Raw genomic sequence first — 20,544 nt, 5'->3', positions numbered from 1 at the left:
AAAGTGACCAATTCAATAAGACAAACTTAAAACATTGGAGTAAAATGTCAAAGTTTTGATGTAATCTTATAGCCAATGCATAGACATCATGTGTATGGTCTTATAGCAGTCCTCCATAAAAGCCAAGGGCATATGATGAACATGTTAAGTTGATTGCATTAAATCAATTAACAAATCAGTCACATAAGGCTGTGTAGATTATGCATGGGACCACTCCAGGGGCAGCAGTGTGATGAATCCAACTCATACAAGCACATGCTGTCAAAAATTAAATCTTTAGGAATTCTTCAAGCTACTAGTTAAACACAGCCATTACCAAAAATAAATATTTTCAAACTTATATTAAAAACAAATAAATACAACTCATCACTTCTTATTTTATTATGCTTTACTATTATCGATGCCCTTGAGGTTATTTATGTCCATTGTAGCATGCAGAAAAAGCTATACAGTGGTGTGCTACTGCCCATCTCTTCCCAACTCTATTACCAGTGATATCACATTGGTAGCTTGAAACAGACCACAGTGGGAATGTTTACAACCTAGAAATCGGCAAATGCTACAAATCAGGGCATAAGCTTAATGTTTTGTTGATAGTCTAGACCAGGGGTCCCCAAGCCCTGGGCCACGAACTGGTATCAGTCCATGGCCCATTGGGAACTGGGCCGCACAGCAGGAGGTGAGCAGTGGGCAAGCGAGCAAATCTTCATCTGTATTTACAGCCACTCCCCGTCTCTTGCATTACCGCCTGAGCTACACCCCCTGTCAGATCAGTGGTGGCATTAGATTCTCATAGGAGTGCGAACCCTACTGTGAACTGTGCATGTGAGGCATCTAGGCTGCGCGCTCCTTATGAGAATCTAATGCCTGATGATCTGAGGTGGAGCTGAGGTGGTGATGCTAGCGGTGGGGAGTGGCTGCAAATACAGATTATCATTAGCAGAGAGGTTTGACTGCACAGAGACCATAATAAATCAGTTGCTTGCAGACTCATATCAAAACCCTATCAGTGAGTGACAAGTGAAAACAAGCTCAGGGCTCCCACTGATTCTGCATTATGGTGAGTTATATAATTATTTCATTATATATTACAATGTAATAATAATAGAAATAAACTGCACAATAAATGTAATGTGCTTGAATCATCCTGAAACCATCCCCACCTGCCCCCAGTCTATGGAAAAATTGTCTTCCATGAAACTGGTCCCTGGTGCCAAAAAGGTTGGGGAACCACTGGTCTAGACTTAAGTAATAGAAAAAAGTATTAATCAAATTAAATTTAAAGTGTTACACTGAAATAAATAATCTTCTAATACTATTTTAAAACTATTAATGAGTTAGTGAGAAGTCACATCATTGATGAAAAAGTAGTTTAATTTTCATCTTACTCTTTTACTTAGACAAAAATATCAATGACCATTTATGTTAACACTACTTTCTTCAACAATTGCACACCTATAGGTTGGCTACAGACAGGGCTATAGAAACAAGAGTTTGGTAAAAATCAACCAAAGCATTCTGTAAGAATCAATCGCCTATATGGATTTTACAATACAGTATTGTATATGTTATTATTTGTAAATTGTAATTATTTTTATTCCCAGAAAGATTTACTAGCACACCTCTTTTGGGGAGGACCATGATCACTAGCCCTTGAGGAGTGCACAGTCCAACTGAGAAATGTAAATACTCCAAAATATCTGATACAATGTGTTAAATACTCTAATAGAGGTATTCAAAGTGAAATGAGTACACATTAGAAGTGGTTATTTTTTCTGGGTGGAGATGGTGGAAGAAGAATGCATATCCTAATTTGTGAAACAGTCCATCTCATAGTAATAAAGCCTTCTTTGCATTATAGTTTGTCCTAATATATTATTTTCAGCACTAATGTAATAATTTAGCCCTGAAAGACAATTTTAGGCTTTTCAAGCTTCTGATACATGCTGCCATTGGGGCAAGCCATCTGAAATCACAGAAATGGTCTTTTTTAGGGTCATGAAGAAATTTTTTTTTTTTTTTTTTTGGCAAGTAGCTTGCAGGATCTTAGTTCCCTGACCAGAGATTGAACCCGGACCCCAGCAGTGAAAGTGCTGAGTCCTAACCACTGGACTGCCAGAGAATTCCCATGAAAAAATATTTTTATATCATATCTGATTTCAAAAATTCATATGACTAACTTCCCTCTTGACAGCCAACCTGTTTCAAGGTGGAAAACAAGAGTTTTCTATTCACTGCTCATTTTTTTTCACAGCATTTTGAAGAATATATATTCAAGGACCAAAATTCAATCATAGGCACAATTCTCATGATTTCCTTTAAAAACTGAATCAAGATCAAAGTCCATATTGTTTACAGACAATTGTGCTCTGGCAATAATGCACTATGAGAAATAATATTCAAGTGTCAACTCTTTAACTAGTGTAGAGATGTTGTTCCTGTTCTCTGCTTGTACTCTGTCAATACTGAATCCAACAAATCTTTTCCAGAAAATTTTTTGGTTCAAAAAATAACCACAAGCCAAAATTTAAAAATTTCTTCCCCTTTAAGCATGGATTTTCAGTGATTAAAAAGAAAAACAAACAAGAAGCTGTCAAGCACTTTTCCCTCATAAACAGTAAAACATCCATGTATGCTCTTTACATAGAAGGTTTCACCCAACTGTAAAGTATCTGTTAGCATGCATATGTTAAGAGTAGGTAGAGGGCTTCCCTGGTGGTGCAGTGGTTGAGAATCTGCCTGCCAATGCAGGAGACACGGGTTCCAGTCCTGGTCTGGGAAGATCCCACATGCCACGGAGCAACTAGGCCCGTGCGCCACAGCTACTGAACCTGCGCGTCTGGAGCCTATGCTCCGCAACAAGAGAAGGCCGCGACAGTGAGAGGCCCGCGCACCGCCATGAACAGTGGCCCCCGCTCGTCGCAACTAGAGAAAGCCCACGCACAGAAACGAAGACCCAACACAGCCAAAAATAAATAAATAAATTTATATTAAGAAAAGAGTAGGTAGAGTAACTATGCTTTCTTATTACATCATTGATATTATAATGTCCAAAAGTATCACATTAAAGGAAGTCTGCCAATAGTTGATCCTGAGTTCTTGCCAGACATAATATTTATTATTTTGCTGCAGGTTTAATAAACTTGGCAACTGTATGGTTTTAGATCTACTTTTGCTCTGAGAAGTGCAACACTGAATTAATACTTCCTTAGCTTTAGTGTCTTTTCCACCTTTAGAGACAAAAATACTGGAAAGTGTTATTTTGTGCTTATTCTGGGAAGCTTTTACTGTTTTACCAGAATAGTTTACCCAAAAAAAGTCATCATGTTTTGTTTAAAACAGAGTCAATGGCTTTAAAATACCCCAGCCCAGGGAATTCCCTGGTGGTCCAGGGGTTAGGATCCGTGCTTCCACTGCAGGGGGCATGGGTTCATCCCTGGTTGGGGAACTAAGATCCCGCTTGCTACACAGATCCTAGCCCAAGTGCATTAAAATTACTTTTTATTACTTCTCTCTCTCCCCCCATATATCTATAACCTTTCTCTCTCTTTCCCATTCTTGACTGAAGAGAGGCAATTGGAGAGAGAGAGAAAAAAATTATCCTCTGAGAGGCAAATCAAATGATAGAAATCACCTGGAAATAAGATACTATAAGTTGAGCTCTTTTTCTTGGCGCCTTGGAGGCGGTCTGCTGCTTCAGAATGAGGCTGAACATCTCTTTTCCAGCCACTGGCTGCCAGAAACTCATTGAAGTGGACGATGAATGAAAACTTCGTACCTTTTATGAGAAGCGTATGGCTACAGAAGTTGCTGCTGACGCTCTGGGTGAAGAAGGGAAGGGTTATGTGGTCCGAATCAGTGGTGGGAACGACAAACAGGGTTTCCCCATGAAGCAGGGTGTCTTGACCCATGTAGTTTTGATTTGCATTTCTCCAGTGATTAGTGATGTTGAGCATCCTTTCATGTGTTTGTTGGCAATCTGTATATCTTCTTTGGAGAAATGTCTATTTAGGTCTTCTGCCCATTTTTGGACTGGGTTGTTTGATTTTTTGATATTGAGCTGCATGAGTTGCTTGTAAATTTTGGAGGTTAATCCTTTGTCAGTTGCTTCATTTGCAAACATTTTCTTCCATTCTGAGGGCTGTCTTTTCATCTTGTTTATGGTTTCCTTTGCTGTGCAAAAGCCTCTGTTTCATTAGGTCCCATTTGTTTATTTTTGTTTTAATTTCCATTTCTCTAGGAGGTGGGTCAAAAAGGATCTTGCTGTGATTTATGTCATAGAGTGTTCTGCCTATGTTTTCCTCTAAGAGTTTTATAGTGTCTGGCCTTACATTTAGGTCTTTAATCCATTTTTTTTTTTTTTTTTTTGCGGTACGCGGGCCTCTCACTGTTGCGGCCTCTCCCATTGCGGAGCACAGGCTCCGGACGTGCAGGCTCAGCAGCCATGGCTCACGGGCCCAGCCGCTCCGCGGCATGTGGGATCTTCCCGGACCGGGGGACGAACCCGTGTCCCCTGCATCGGCAGGCGGACTCTCAACCACTGCGCCACCAGGGAAGCCCTTTAATCCATTTTGACTTTATTTTTGTGTATGGTGTTAGGGAGTGTTCTAATTTCATTCTTGTACATGTAGGTGTCCAGTTTTCCCAGCACCACTTATTGAACAGGCTGTCTTTTCTCCATTGTATATTCTTGCCTCCTTTATCAAAAATGAGGTGACCATATGTGCGTGGGTTTATCCCCGGGCTTTCTATCCTGTTCCATTGATCCATATTTCTGTTTTTGTGTGCGGCAGCTTTTATGTGTGGCTTTTGTTGGAGGAATTGGGATCAGTTCTTTGAGATTTTCCTGGCGTTTCACCCTAACTACTTGGGGAGGGAACAAACTTATTCCTATAGGGAGATAGCCATTGGGATATAGACCATTCCCTCAATTCAGGAGTCCTGAAGCCTCTGCTTCTGCCAGGAAATCATCCCTAATCCTCACTTTTCACCTTTCAGACATCTCTTCCCAGCAGCTTTTTCTACTTTCACATAGTAAGAAAAAGATAAATGTAAGGAGACTACACAGTTACTCCCCCTACTATTTCAGTTGTATCAATGATGAATCTCAAGATCATCATTAATCTTGACATTAAGATAAGATTTTGGGGAGAATGGGGCTGGGTGCCATTCCATGCTTTGGCAAATCTTTTTCTTTCCTCAGCTATCATCTTTTGAAATATATGACATTGAGATTCTATCCTGTTTCTTATTTCTGGTTACTGCTGACAAATGTTTTGTTTTCTTTTTTTCTTCTGGTTCTGCTGTTCTTATCTTTTTTTTTTTTTTTTTAATTGTTGAAGATCATATCATCAGGTATCAGAGGAGGGAGATTCTGTAGCTTCTTTCTACCATCTTTACACAGGAGTCTTTTTTTTTCGGCCACATGCGTGGCTTGCAGGATCTCAGTTCCCCGACCAGGGACTGAACCCAGGCCACTGCAGCGAAAGCCCGGAATCCTAATCACTAGGCCACCAGGGAATTCCCCCTACACAGGAGTCTCTTTTCTTAATTGCAAACATGCTTAATTGAAAAAAAAAGTGTATTTATTTTTAGATGATAATGATACATAATAACAAAGCTTATAATCTAGAAGAATATTTGTCTTTAAAGCCTAAAATCCTTTAATATATCCTTTAATTACTAGACCATATCATGTATTCTCTTTAATTGTCATTTAATTGTTCCTGAAATACTTATTGAATACCTATTATGTGCCAGATACTATTCTAGGTGCTAAGGATGCAGCAGTGAAAAAAGTAACTGCCTTCATAGGACTTACTTTCTCGTGGGGAGAGACAGGCAATAAACACAAGCAAACACATAGTGCGTATCAGGGTCAGCAACCTTCTTCTGTAAATGGCCAAATAGTAAATGTTTTAGGCTTTAGAGGTCTCATGTCTCTATTGCGATTACTCAACTTTGTCATTGTAGTGAAAAACCAGCCACAGGCAACAGATAAAAAAGTGAGTATAGTTGTGTTCCAAGAAAACTTTATATGCAAAAACAGGTGGTAGCTAAGATTTATCCAATGGCCATAGTTTGCACATTCCTGCTATACATAATTTTGACATGTCTTATGGAAAAAAGTAGGGAAAGCAAGATGTACAAGAAGTTCTAGGAAAGGTGAAAAAGGGCCTCCTGATAAGACATCTGAGCACAGACTTTTTAAAAGTGAGGGAATAAGGCATGTAGTCTTATGGGGGAAGAGCTTCCCAAGCAGAGGGAACAAGATTTACAAATGTCCTGTGACAGGAGCATGCTTAGTTTGTTCAACAAACAGTAAATAGGCTGATGTGGTCAAGAAGAGCACCAAGAGATAAGGTCAAGAGAGTGCCATATTCTGCAGGGCCTTTGAAGCCATTATACAAAGATGTTGAATTTTTATCCTGAGGAGGAAACCACTGTGTGGTTTTGAGCAACGAAAGGACATGGCCTGACTTACCTTTGAAAAAGTTCTCTCTGGCTTTAGTATTAGAACAGACTGTAGTGAAAAAAGAATGGAAGTTAGACCATGTAGGAGATTGCTAAAAATTCTAAGCAAAGGATGATCATACTAAGGTTAGAACTGATGGTAGTGATTGAAGTAGTAGAAAGTGGTCAGATTCTTTATATATGTTGAAGGTAGAGGTAAAGGATCTGTTGATGGATTTGATATGTGCTATAAGAGAAAGATTTCTAGTGAATGATGACTCCACAGTTTTTGTCCTCAGGAACTAGAAGGCAAAAGTTAGTTTATGTACATAGGGAGACTGCAAAAGAGCTGCTTTGGGTGAGGGTGTTGTGGTTTGGTGTAAATCAGTTGGTTTGGGACTTCCCTGGTGGTCCAGTGGTAAAGAATCCACCTTCCAATGCAGGGGACGCAGGTTTGATCCCTGGTCAGGGAACTAAGATCCCACATGCTGTGGGGCAACTAAGCCCACATGCCACAACTACTGAGCTCGTGAGCCTCAACGAGAGAGCCTGCATGCCCCAAACTACAAGGCCCACGCACGCTGGAGCCCCCGCGCCACAACTAAAGAGCCCATGCACTCTGGAGCCCACACGCCACAACTGGAGAGAGAAAACCCGCACACCACAACTAGAGAGGAGTCCGAACGCCACAACTAGAAAGAAACCTGAGCGGTGCAACGAAGATATCTTGCATGCCTCAACAAAGATCCAGCACACCGCAACTAAGATCTGACACAGCCAAAAATAAATAATAAATAAAATAAATATATTTTTAAAAAAATCAGTAGGTTTGTTTGTTACTTGTTACGTTGAAGACCCTAATTAAATATCCAGGTGGAGATGTTAAGCACAAAGAAGGCTATATAAGTTTGGAGTCTGGGGTAAGGTCCTGGCTGGAAATACAAATCTGGGAGTTACTTGCTTATAGTATTTAAAATATGAAATGGTGAGATCAAAGAGTGACTGCACACAGACTAAGTTCTGTGATACTGCAATACTTAGAAGCTGGAGATATGAGGAAAAACCAGGAAAAGAAACTAAGAAGGAGTGGCTAGTGAAATGAGTACATCTTTTCATTCCCTTAAGGGTATTTTTTTTTTTTTTTTTTTTTTGTGGTACGAGGGCCTTTCACTGTTGTGGCCTCTCCCATTGCGGAGCACAGGCTCCGGACGCGCAGGCCCAGCGGCCATGGCTCACAGGCCCAGCCGCTCCGCAGCATGTGGGATCTTCCTGGACCGGGGCACGAGCCCGTGTCCCCTGCATCGGCAGGCGGACTCTCAACCACTGCGCCACCAAGGAAGCCCTAAGGGTATATTTTTAAGAGCAGAGTTTATTTTTATCTTGATAAAAACTGATTTATCAGTTTTTACTTTTATTGATCCAGCTTTTGGAAATCTTAGTAGAAAATCATGACGATTTTCTCCTTTCCTTATGTTTTGTTCTAGAAGCTTTATAGTTGAGGTCTTATTTACATTTAGGCCTGTGATCCATTTTGAGTTACTTTGTACATATCATGCAAAGTATGGATGAAAATCTATTTCTGCCATATGGATATCCAATTTTGCCAGCTCTATCTACTGAAAAGACTATCCTTTTTCCATTAAGTTGATTCTGTACCTTTATCAAAAATCACTTGTCTTTCAGCTTTTGTATATCTATAAAAGACTTCACTTTCATGTTTCAAAGATTTTTGCTGGGTATAGGATTCTCAGTTAAAAGTATTTTCTTTATTTTAAAGATGCTGGTCTATGGTCTTCCTCTTTACATTGTTTCTGATGCTATATCTGCTTAAATTCTGATATTTGTTGCTCTGTAGTCATGTGTCTCTTTTCTTCAAACTGCTCTCAAGATTTTCTCTTTATCACTGGTTTTGAACAATTTCGTGATGACCTACCTTATCATGTTTTAGATGTTTATTATCATTGTTATTATTATTATTACTTGGCCACTCTGCGCAGCATGTGGGATCTTAGTTCCCCAACCAGGGATTGAACCCATGCCCCCTGCATTGGAAGCTCAGAGTCTTAACCACTGGACCGCCAGGGAAGTTCTTAGATGTTTATTATTGAAATATAAATCACTCACTATAAATTTCACCCTTTTAAAGTATGCAAATCCATGTTTTTTAGTATATTCACAAGTTTGTGCAATCATCACTACTGTCTAATTCCAGATTTTCATCACCCTAAAAAGACATCCTATACCCATTAGCAGCCACTACCAATTCTCCTCTTCACCCAGTTCCTAGCAACCACCAATCGACTTGCTCTCTCTATGGATTTGCTTATTCTGGACATTACATATGTATGGAAACATACAACATGTGGTCTTTTGTGATTGGCTTCTTTCACATAGCATAATGTTTTTAAGGTTCACCTATATTGTAGCATGTACCAGTACTTCATTCCATTTTATTGTTGAATAATATTTCACTGTATGGATATACCACATTTTCTTTTTCCATTTGTCCACTAATGCACATTTGGATTGTTTCTACCTTTTGGCTATTATGAATAATACTGCTATAAACATTCATATACAGGTTTTGGTGAACCTATGTTTTCAGTTCCCTTGGGTATACACCTGGAGTGAAATTGCTAAGTCATATACGTTTAACTTTTTGAGGAACTGCCAAACTATTGTCCAGAGTAGCTGTAACGTGTGTATTCCCACCAGCAACATATGAGGGTTACAATTTCTCCACCTCCTCACCGTCATTTGCTGCTCTCTGTCTTTGATATTGTAACCATCCTTAATGGGTGTAAAGAGTGTAAAGTGCTTTTTGTTTACATTTCACCATAATTAATGATGTTGAGTGTTCAAGATGGCATTTTCAACTAACCTCCTACACTACCTCTTTATAAAAAACTGTTTAAAAATTTTAACTAACAAATACCTGATAAGCATTTGACATTAGTGGTTTTTCAAAAATGTCATTTCTGTAAGATTTCTCCTATTAGACTATTTTTGAATTTGTTCAAATGTGTACATAATCTCAACTGTGCACAGTTGAGATAGATATTGTATACTTACTTTAAAAGAATATATAAAAGAGTTGGAAAGAATCGTAGCTTACAAGTTTTGTGTCACCTGGTCCCTCTCACCAAAACTTAAGGTAGTCTTTGCTTGGCATCTTATAAATGAAAACCATTTAGAATTGAATTTAAAACTGAAATAGATCTTAAAGGAAACCTGGATCAGCTGGCTTATATGATCTATTTTGTAATTACAAATAAAGTTCAGTGACTTCCAAAATCTTTCAGCTAATTAATGACATACCTATAACTAAAAGCTAGATATGTTGATCACTATAGTAGGGTTCTTTCTAATGGAATTCACTACAAATAAGCTCAAATAATAAAAGATGTAGCATGAAATAATGCAAAGGGCAGTGGACTGGCAAACAGAAGAACTGCCTGTATTTTATTGCATTTGGTTGTTCCTAGAATCCTAATTTAACCTCTTTACTATATCTTCAACAAATAGAAAATTCTACTAGATAATCTCTAATGAATTCTTCCTCATCTAAAATTCTTTGGGAGTTAATGGAGTACAAAATAGCAAGAGTAACTGGACACGGGAGTTGACTTAAAAGAGTACAGAAACTTTAAACAATAAAACTTTAGTGGAATTTTCACTGTTACAAAATGGGAATGGAATCAGTAGTACATTCCATGAATAAGAATAGCACAGACTAACACAGACAGAAAAAGAACTCAACTACCACTACATGTTGCAATGTACTGATGAGTAAAAAGATAGGCATTTCCCAATTATACAGAATGATATACTGAGGCAGCCAGAATCAGAAGCTTGATTCCAAAGGTTCCACCTTAGCTTCTTTTGTCTGTAATATCTTCAGAGACTAAAACTGCCAGCATGAAATATAAAGAAGCAGCGGCACATGGCAGAAACCTACAAAATTTTGCATACTTGGAGTGGAAAAGGATGCAAAGATAGACTTGAATATAGCACATACATTCTAAGCATTGTAAACTGAGATATCACACTAACTTAGACAGAAAACCCAAGACAAAAAACACATGACAGGTCAACTAATCCATACAAGACAAATGTCAATGGGTATTTCAAAATGAGGTAGAAATTTGCCTTCAAAGTTAATGCTTGGAGGGCTATTTCCCAGCAGTTGTTTTTAAAGTAAAAATATACAGGGGTGGGCTTCCCTGGTGGCGCAGTGGTTGAGAGTCCGCCTGCCGATGCAGGGGACACGGGTTCGTGCCCCGGTCCAAGGAGATCCCACATGCTGCAGAGCGGCTGGGCCCGTGAGCCATGGCTGTTGAGCCTGCGCGTCCGGAGCCTATGCTCCGCAACGGGAGAGGCCACAACAGTGAGAGGCCTGCGTGCCGCAAAAAAAAAAAAAAAAAATATATATATATATATACACATATATATATATTTATGTATACAGGGGTGCCTCTTCAATGCTGTGTATTGAAAAAAATGTCAGATGGGGTTACATGAGAAGAAAGCGGGGGGCGGGGGGGGGAGGGAGGGAGAAAGAGGAGACTGCTTTGAAAAGACACTGTGGCAAATGTAAAATAGCATACATTCTATAAATGGTTTCCTCTGAACAGAATGTAAACATACAGTTTTCATCTGCTTGGTTACTTCAAAGAATATGCAACAGGAGAGGCAAAGATAGAAATTAAAAAGACAAGATGGACTGAAAAACAATTCATCAATATAAGGAATTACATAATGCAAAATAACAAATAAAATAATTAATATATGCATTATAGGCACACTAAAACAGAATGAAGATGTGAGAGTTTTGAAGATTTTTCAGAATGAAGAAAAATATATATAGCATTGAAAAAGATTTAAAAGAAGATGGCTGATATGGAGTAAAAAAAAAAATCCTACCTAAAAATTCATAGATATATCAGCCAGGGTTCATTTAGGACACAGATGGCACATTCAACTTGGGACAATCCAAGGGAGGTTAAGGTACAAAGGTACTATTTATAAAAGTAAGAGTGAAGAGGAACCACAAGGGACAGTGCAATAACCCAAGGCTAACAGCAGAAGAACTTTCCCTTTCCTTATACCTGTAGGTTTAAGTAGAGGGGTTAGTGACCGTAATCAGAAGGAGGGAGTAGTGTAGAAAAGGCCACTTTCAGTGTACAGACCTAGATAGCCTGCTGTGCCCCCACAGGGAGCCAGGGAAAATAAATGCTTGTTACATACTCTTCCCTTCAGTATTCCTGAGGGTGTCCTCATTGGTAAAAACTGACCAGGTGCCAGAGGGTACACCCATATGATCCAAACAAATAAGCTTCCTATGGTAAAAAGCAAAGTATACTAAGGAGAAGAGTGGATCTGGAAGGGCAAATGGAAGACAGTCATAATACTGTCTACAGGAATAAAGAAAAGAAATGTAAATTTTTGTCTTTCAATCGAAGTCCATTCACAAGTATTGTAATTACTGATATGGTTGGATTTTATTTTCCATTTTGATATTTGCTTTCTAAATGTCTTTTTTGGTCCTCTTTTACTCCTTTAGGGTCTTTTACATAAAATAAGTATGTTTTCAATGTAACATTGTAATTCCTCTTTCGATTAAATTATTTGATTTTGTAAAGTTTCTTTTTAGTCATTGCTTTAGGGGTTAAAAAATGAATCTTTAACTTATGACAATCTATTTCAGATAAATAATTGACTTAATTCTATTATAGCAAATGTGCTCCTATATGGTCCATATCAACCACCCTCATTAGTAATCTTAATATTAATTATATTACTTTCATATACATGTCTAACAATAAAGTACTATAATTATTGCTTTAAACACTTTTGGTTTTTGAAGAAATAAGACAAGGAAAAACATTATATGGTCTTTTGTATTTACCCACACATGTACCATTGCTAGTGCTCTTCATTCCTTCATGTGGCTCTGAGTTATTGCTAAGTATCATTAAGTAATGATGAAGAATTTCATTTAAGTAATGGTTGTAGTACAGACCTGCTAAGCAATAAAATCTTAGTTTTTGTTTTCTTAGAAGGAATGTTTTTCACTTTTATTACTGAAGGATAATTTTACTGCATATAGAATTCTTAGTTGTCAGTTCCCCTACCAGACTCAACTCCAGGACCCTGAATATGTCATTACATTGTCTTCTTGATGCTCTTCTTGTTTCTGATTAGAGAACTTAGCTATTAATCACATTGTTGCTCCCTTATTCATGATGAGTTTTTTTCCTATTGCTTCTTTCAAGAGTTTCTATTTGTCTTTGCCTTTCAACAGTTTCACTGTAAATTATCCAGGTGTATCCCTTGTCTTTTTCATATTTGGAGCTTGTTGAGCTTCTTCAATCTCTAGTTTAATGTTCTTATCAAAATTGGGGGGTTTTCATTAATTATTTCTTCAATTATTTTTTTCTGCCACTCCCGACCCTTCCTCTCATTTTAGCATGTCCATTAAATGTATGTTGGGATACTTCATACTATCCTAAAGTTCTCTGAGATTCTTTTTTATCACTTTTCTTCAATTTGTCTCCCATTCCTTGCATTGGGGTATTTCTAATAATTTTCAAGTTCACGGAGTCTTTCTTTTCACTACTGAGCCCATCTAGTGAATATTTCATTCCAGTACTTTCCAGTATTTTTAAGCTCTAGAATTTCTATTTGGTTCTTTTTCTACAGATTGTATTTCTCTATTTAGATTCCTTTTTTGTTGAGTTGTTACTACTATGTTTTCCATTAGTTCTTTAAACTTAAGTTCTTTAAATGTTAAAAACATATTTTTAATAGTTGCTTTGAGATCTTTGTCTGCTAAGTCTAACATTTGGACCCAGAGTTAGTTACTACTGACTATCTTATTTTCTGGTATGTGTCACTGTTTCTTTTTTTTTTTTTTTGCATGACTAGTATTTTTGAAAACTACATTTTAGAGAGCATATAGCAACTCTGGATTCTGCTTTATTTTCCAGAAAGTTTTTATCTCAGTAACTTGCCTGAACTTAAGTTGTGGAATCTGTCTATGTTACAGTGTGTATCACTGATGACTCTGCTTAAATTTTTAAAAAATTAATGTACTTTTTTGGGAGCAGTTTTTTTTTGTTTTTTTTGTGCTACGCGGGCCTCTCACTGTTGTGGCCTCTCCTGCTGCAGAGCACAGGCTCCGGATGCACAGGCTCAGCAGCCATGGCTCACGTGCCCAGCCGCTCCGCGGCATGTGGGATCTTCCCGGACCGGGGCACGAACCCGTGTCCCCTGCATCGGCAGGCAGACTCTCAACCACTGCGCCACCAGGGAAGCCCCTCCCCCAAATTTTTATATGTTGTGTTTTCACTGTCTTTCACTTCAAAATCTTTTCTAATTTCCCTTCTAATTTCTTTTTTGCTCTATAATTTATTTAGAAGTACGTTGTTGGGCATTCCTTGGTAGTCCAGTGGTTAGGACTCTGCACTTCCACTGCAGGGGGCACAGGTTCAATCTCTGGTCAGGGAACTTTATATACCACATAGCTGCGCTGCCAAAAGAAAAGGAAAAAAGTATGTTGTTAAATTTCAAAGTACGTTGTTAAATTTCAAAATACTTTGTATTTTCCTATCTTATTGTTATTGACTTTTCTTTTAATTGTGTTGGGTTAAGAGAATATATTCTATATAATTTTATTCCTTTCAAATTTGTTGATCTGTTTTTTTTTAATCATATGATCTATATGTGGGAATGTACCACGTGCACATGAAAAGAATATGTGTTCAGCAGTTTTTTCGGTGTAGCATTCTAAATGCTTATATGTAGCATATAAGTTGATAAGTGTTATATCCTCTTCTTGTATTAATCCTTTTATCATTATATAGTGTCTTTCTTTATAGTCGTTACTTTAAAGTCTATTTTGTCTTATATGAGTATTGCAACTCCTGCCTTCTTGTCATTTCTGTTTGCCTGAAATATCTTTTTCCATACCTTTAGTTTCAAACTATGTGTGTCCTTTGCTCTAAGGTGGGTCTCTTGTAGGCAGCATATTGTAGGCTTTTGTTTTTTTATCCAGTCTGCCACTCTATGTCTTCTGATTGGAGCCTTCAGTCCATTGACATTTAAGGTAATTATTGATACATATGTATTTACTGCCATTTCAGATCTTGTTTTCCAGTTGATCCTTTGTTTAGTCTTTGTTCTCAATTGCTTCTCGGCCTTTTGGCTAAGATCAAGTGTAGTCTTTGTTCTCTTCTTTTTCTTTTTGTTTTTCTTTTTATGGTTTGATTATTTCCTTTTATTTTATGCTTGTGTTCTCTTCTTTTTGGTTTTTGTGAATTTACTGTATATTTTTGATTTGTGATTGCCCTGTTTTTCAAGTATGTTAACCCCTCCCTATATCTGCTTGCTTTAGACTGATAGTCATGTATGTTTAGACACATTCTAAAAAAGAAAAAAGAATATGCATTTTCTTACTCTCCTTCCCCACATTTTATGAGTTTGATGTCCCTGTTTACATCTTCATGTTTATCCTTTTGCTGTTCCTTTTATTTATCATTGCTTTCAGTTTTTTTCTTTTTGATCTGTAGCCTGGTTAATTTAAGTGATTTACTTTCCAATTGTGATTTCCTCCTTCCTATATCTTTCTGCTTCTTTTCTATTTAGAGATGACCTTTCAATATTACTTTTAGGATAGGTTTAGTATTGCTGTATTCTTTTAGTTTTGGCTTGTCTGAGAAATTCTTTATTTCTCTTCGTATTCTAAATGATAATCTTGCTGGGTAGAGTATTCTAGGTTGCAGATTTTTCTCTTTCAAGACTTTGAATATATTTTGCCCCTCTCTTCTGGCCTGTAGTGTTTCTGTAGAGAAAACAGCTGATAGCCTTATGGGGGTTCTCTTGTAATTAACTCTGTTTTTTTCTTGCTGCCTTTAGAATTCTCTCTTTATCTCTAACTTTGCCATTTTTATTATACTATGTCTTGGTGTAGGTCTGTTAGGGTTCATCTTGTTTGGGACCCTCTGTGCTTCCTGTATCTGGATATTTGTTTCCTTCTTTAGGTTTAGGAAGTTTTCAGCCATAATTTCTTCATATACATTTTCAATCCCCTTTTCTCTTTCTTCTCTTTCTGAAATGCCTGTTATGCATAGATTGGCCTGCTTTATATTATTCCATATGTCTCTTATATTGCTTTCATTTTTTTTTTTAATTTGGCTTTCTGTCAAATGAAATTTTCTGTCTGGAAATTGGGTAATTTCCATTATTCTATCTTCCATGTCACTTATTCTTTCTTCTGCATTATTCGTTCTGCTATTCATTGCCTTGAGCTCAGCTTTCATCTTGGCAAATGAATTTTCTAATTGTTCTTGGCTCCTCCTTATAGTTTCTAGCCCCTTTTTACAGTAATCTGCATTTCTGTTGATAGCCTTTCTTAATTCCTTCAGTATTTTCATTACCTCCTTTTTGAACTCAGTGTCTGTTAGACTGAAGAGGTCTGTTTCATTGTTTATTCCTTCAGGGGAATTTTCTTGGTCTTTTAACTGAGAGTGGTTCCTCTGCTTCTTCATTTTGCTTATATTTCTCTTACTCTGTGAGTTTAGGACAAACAAATATCTACTGTAGTGTTGGAGGGCTATTTATATGTGGGAGCATGTCTGCATAGCTTATGTGGGTTTAAATTTTTTTGGTGTGAGTGCTGTTTTCGGTTTGGATGCTTGCCATCTCTTTCCTCAGCCTGTGCTGGCCATTATCCCCTTGATAAGGGGTGTGCGGATGCACGGCCCACACACACGTTCCCAGGAAGGCGGGGGCAGCGGTTGGCTCCTGGTCGTGGGTCCCTTGGCGAAGGCAGCTGGCTGCACATACTCCCAGGAAGGTGGGGGCAGTGGTTGGTGCCAGGTCAGAGCACCCTTAGAAGCGGTATGGATCACATGCACCCCAGGGGAGGCAGGGGCAGTGGTTGGTGCAGGGTTGCAGGACACTTGGTGTTGGTGGGCTGCACAAGCTTCTGGGAAGGTGGAGGCGGTGACCTGCACCTGTTCACAGGAACCTCCACAGAGGCTGAAGTCCACGCTGCCTCTGGAGTCTGAGATGGCAGCGACGGCTCACGCCTGCCCCCACTCATGTAGACGGTGCCCTGCCACTTGAGAGCACATGGAGAAAGAAACTCTTATGGCGAGCACACCCTTCTTCTGGGAAGGAGATCTTCTTCCCAGATTCCCTCAGATGTGGTGCACCGCACCCTAGCCCCCTCAGGCTGTCTTCACACAGCCAATCCCAGTCCTCTTCCCAGTGTCTGACCTCTGAAGCCCGAACCTCAATACCCAGCCTCCACCAGCCCCAAAGGACAAGCATCTCAGCCTGGGAAATGCCAGTTGGCACCGCTAATCTGTGCAGGTCTCTCTCAGCTTTGCCCTCCACAAACCTGTTGCTGTGCTCTCCTCCAAGGCTCCAAATCTCCCCGTCTGTGCTGGCTGATCTCCTGGCCAGTGAGGAGACATCCCCGTGTGTGGAAACTTTTCCTCTTTCACAGCGCCCTTCCAGGGGCACAGATTCCATCCCAATTCTTTTTTCGCTCTTTTCTTTCTTTTTTCTTTTGTCCTACCTGGTTACATGGAGATTTTCTTGCCCTTTTGGAGGTCTGAGGTCTTCTGCCAGCATTCAGTAGCTGTGCTGTGAGAGTCATTCCACATGTAGATGTATTTTTGATGTATCTTGTAGGAAAAAGGTGAGCCCCACATCCTACTCCTCTGCCATCTTGACCCATTTCCCCTGATCCTTTTAACATTATGAAATATCCCTCTTTATCTCTGATAATACCCTCTATCTTGAAAGCTATTTTATCTGATATTAATATAGTTATTCCTTGCTTTTAATGCTTATTGTTTGCCTGGTATAGTTTTGTCCATTCATTTACTTTCATCATACCTGTGTGTTTTTATACCTAAAAGATAATTCTTGTAAGCTGTATATAGTTTGGTCTTCCTTTTCTATCCACTCTGACAACATCTGCTTTTTAATTGCAGTGTTTAGACCTTTAATAGTTAATATAATTACTGTTATCATCAGATCTCATTCAATATTTTATTATTCTTTCTATCTCTCTGCTGTTATTGCTGCTATTTCTTCTTTCTTATCTTTTAAAAATATAACAAATAATTTTTAATCTTACCTTTTAATATTTCTATCAACTTTTAAGACATATCTCTGTATTTTTTTAGTGTTTTATTTAAGAAAATATATCAGAATTCAACCAGAATACTGTACATTTTCATGCAAAATATAGACACCTCACAAGCATACAGTCCCTTTAACCACCTCCCCCCAACCACACTCTGAAATAGTTTTATATATTTCCTAGCAGCTTATTCATTTGTTTTATTATACACTTATGGATTACATCTGCATACATTGAAAACCCCAAAGAACAATGTTATAATTTTCTTTTAAACATCCACAGGTCTTTTTTAAAGAACTTAAGAGGATAAAAATAGTCGTTTATTTTTATCCAGATATTTACCATTTCTGATGCTCTTCATTTGCTCCTGAAGATCCAACTTTTCTGTTAATATTCTTTTTTCCTTTGAAGAACTTCCACTACCATTTCTTGTAGTACAGGTCTGCTGGAGACAAATCTCTCTTAGTTTTCCATTTATAAAATTGTGTTAAATTTGCCATCATTTTTGAAGGATATTTTCACTGGACACAGAATTTTGGGTTGACTGAAGTTTCAGTTTTAAAGTCTCCTGGCCACTATGATTTCTTTTGTTGTTTTTGTTTTCGTTTATGGCCACTGATTTCTGATGAAAAATCTGTTGGCATTTGAATCACTGTTCTTTTGTATGTAAAGCATCACTTTCCTCTGTCTGCTTTCAAGATTTTCTCTTTATCTTAGGGTTTCATTTTGTAATGTGTCTAGGCATAGTTTTCTTAGAATAGCCCTCATGGATCTAAACTGCACTGCAACACACCTCATCCCTTGATTTCCTGTTATATCCAATATATCAGTCCTCTAAACCTAGTCGTTCCTACTATCTTTACTCATAACCTGTCCATGTTGGAATGACCAGAGCTGCTCACTTACAAGTTGATGTTTTATAATTCAACTGAGTCATCAGAGTTCCTGGAAAATACTTTAATTCTCCCAAAGGACCATTCCAAATAAAAAAAAATACATGAAGGAGAGATATGCACTAAGATAGAAAATACTTAGTAGCTACATAAGACATCAAAAACTAACCCCTTCTAGAAGATGCTACATTAAATCCTTTTTAAAATGAGTAGTATAATATCTTTTAAATAAGTTCAGAGATAAAACTTCCAATTTTAAAAAGAAGAGAGCAAATCAGATAGGATAGTTAGAACTTATGGGGTGATTTCACCAATAAGACAAAAGAAAAAATTGTCTAGTCTTCCTGAAGTCATCAGAGGCCTGCTCAACAGGTGAACATGAATGTTTTCTGCTCAGAGATACTCAGGATATTGGTCAAACTAATAGAAACAAAGGATTCACATATTCTTAGTAAAGAATATATTTATATCACTAAGATCAAAGACTGGATATGCTTATGCTAATTGCCTTTCACCATGTATTTTCTTCACTAACAGCCACTTCTCATGGGTATAGTTTGTAATTATATCAATAAATTCTTTTATAAAACAACAAATCCCAATTGCATGCAATATTGTTCAACTCCTCTTAGAATGGTTCACTTGGGAAATATACAATTATATAATCATTCTGTCAGACCTCAGAGTGACCTGAAAATTCTTCACATCACACTCATCCCACAAACCCTTTGTCTTTTGCCTTTTTTAAAAAATATATCATTATCATGTTATAGTGAAATTACTATTTAATTTTCCATAAATAAACATTCTAAACTTTTGTATATGATATAAGAATAGTTTTCTGGTTGACAGGAAAATAGTAATAGTAATTTTGCTCAAAAATATGAGCGCTCGTAGTCAAACAATGGGATTTATGGTACACACTTCAAAAATGCTGAAGATCAAAGGGTATAACAACTGTGAATACACTTAAGGATTATCATTTAGTTAATTTATATTATTCTACCAGTTTAATACACAAATTGTAACCTTCTAATTGCTAGTTCCAAAGACTCACATTGTACATAAAGAATCTTCAACAGCTGTCAAAATTGTCTACTTTTTCTTTCCTATAAATGTGTCAATTGGGAAGGATAAACACAAAAAGAACTATATGACTTTCATTAAAATAGGAAAAATAGAAATTAGACAACACTTCATCCTGTACAGCATCCTGGGTCCCTAGAATCCTCGTGGAAATACACAGTTGCCAGTGATACTAACCAAACAGAATGAAGGTTTTTTGCAGGGATATGCAGCACCTACTTTATACTCCTGATAGGAGGGGAGTGTTATAGCTTCCTGACTTCTCCCACTGCTTGAGATTCTGTAAAGTGTTTGCCAGCTAACCTGATATATGTACACAATGTACACCTAGCATGGGGGAATTTACTGAGAGGTAGGTGGGTTATAGGTCAAATCCCAAGCTTCCCTGAGCATTTGTCCAGAACTAAGCCCCAGACTTCCTTGAAGGCTCCTTCAACATATGTACAACCACACTTGTATTGGGGAGGTTCTTATACTGAACATGGTCTAAGGACCACAGTTACAGGTCCATTTCTCCACAGTCTACTCCTTGATCCTTGATGAGTTATTTAGCCAGTAACCATGAGGTATATATTTTTGTGTATTTTGTAACTGAGGACCATAGATCCCCAGACATATATAGGTATGATTTTATGGAACACAATCTGTTCTTTTTGAGCATTATCATGGACTTAGGGCTTTTTACAGCTTCAACTAGTTCTAGTTATTATAATCATGGTCTTCTTTTTCAAATTTAAATTATCAAAATTCAGCCAATAAAAGGTCTTTGAAACTGGCATCTTTGTCAGTACTTCTAAACATCTTGGAAAGTATTCTTGCTATCTCACAACAATAATATATTCCAGACCAGTCTTATTTATTCTGGCTGCAAACATGAATGCAGTGTTCTCCAAACAATTCTGGCTCATTTTACTTGACAATAGTATCTGCAGGCCAACAAACAAGATATTTAAG

At 37.8% G+C, this 20,544-nt stretch overlaps 1 protein-coding gene across 21 annotated transcripts in view; it reads right to left on the bottom strand.

The window, feature by feature from the left end:
• Positions 1-20,544, bottom strand: part of BAZ2B (bromodomain adjacent to zinc finger domain 2B) — a 382,496-nt gene that overhangs the window by 306,285 nt on the left and 55,667 nt on the right. For 6 of the 21 annotated variants that reach the window (XM_029225714.1, XM_029225722.1, XM_029225723.1 and 3 more), the window contains exon 1: positions 17,954-18,411. The gene's annotated coding sequence lies outside the window, so the exon portion shown is untranslated. Of the gene's footprint in view, positions 1-17,953; positions 18,414-20,544 lie in introns of those variants that run through there. The other 15 variants (XM_029225711.1, XM_029225709.1, XM_029225713.1 and 12 more) reach the window with 8 other exon arrangements.

The sequence above is a fragment of the Monodon monoceros genome, unplaced genomic scaffold (assembly GCF_005190385.1).
Source record: "Monodon monoceros isolate NGI ecotype Baffin Bay Population unplaced genomic scaffold, NGI_Narwhal_1 Super_Scaffold_16, whole genome shotgun sequence".
Taxonomy (NCBI): Eukaryota; Metazoa; Chordata; class Mammalia; order Artiodactyla; family Monodontidae; genus Monodon; species Monodon monoceros.
This window is presented reverse-complemented; position numbering and strand designations above follow the sequence as displayed.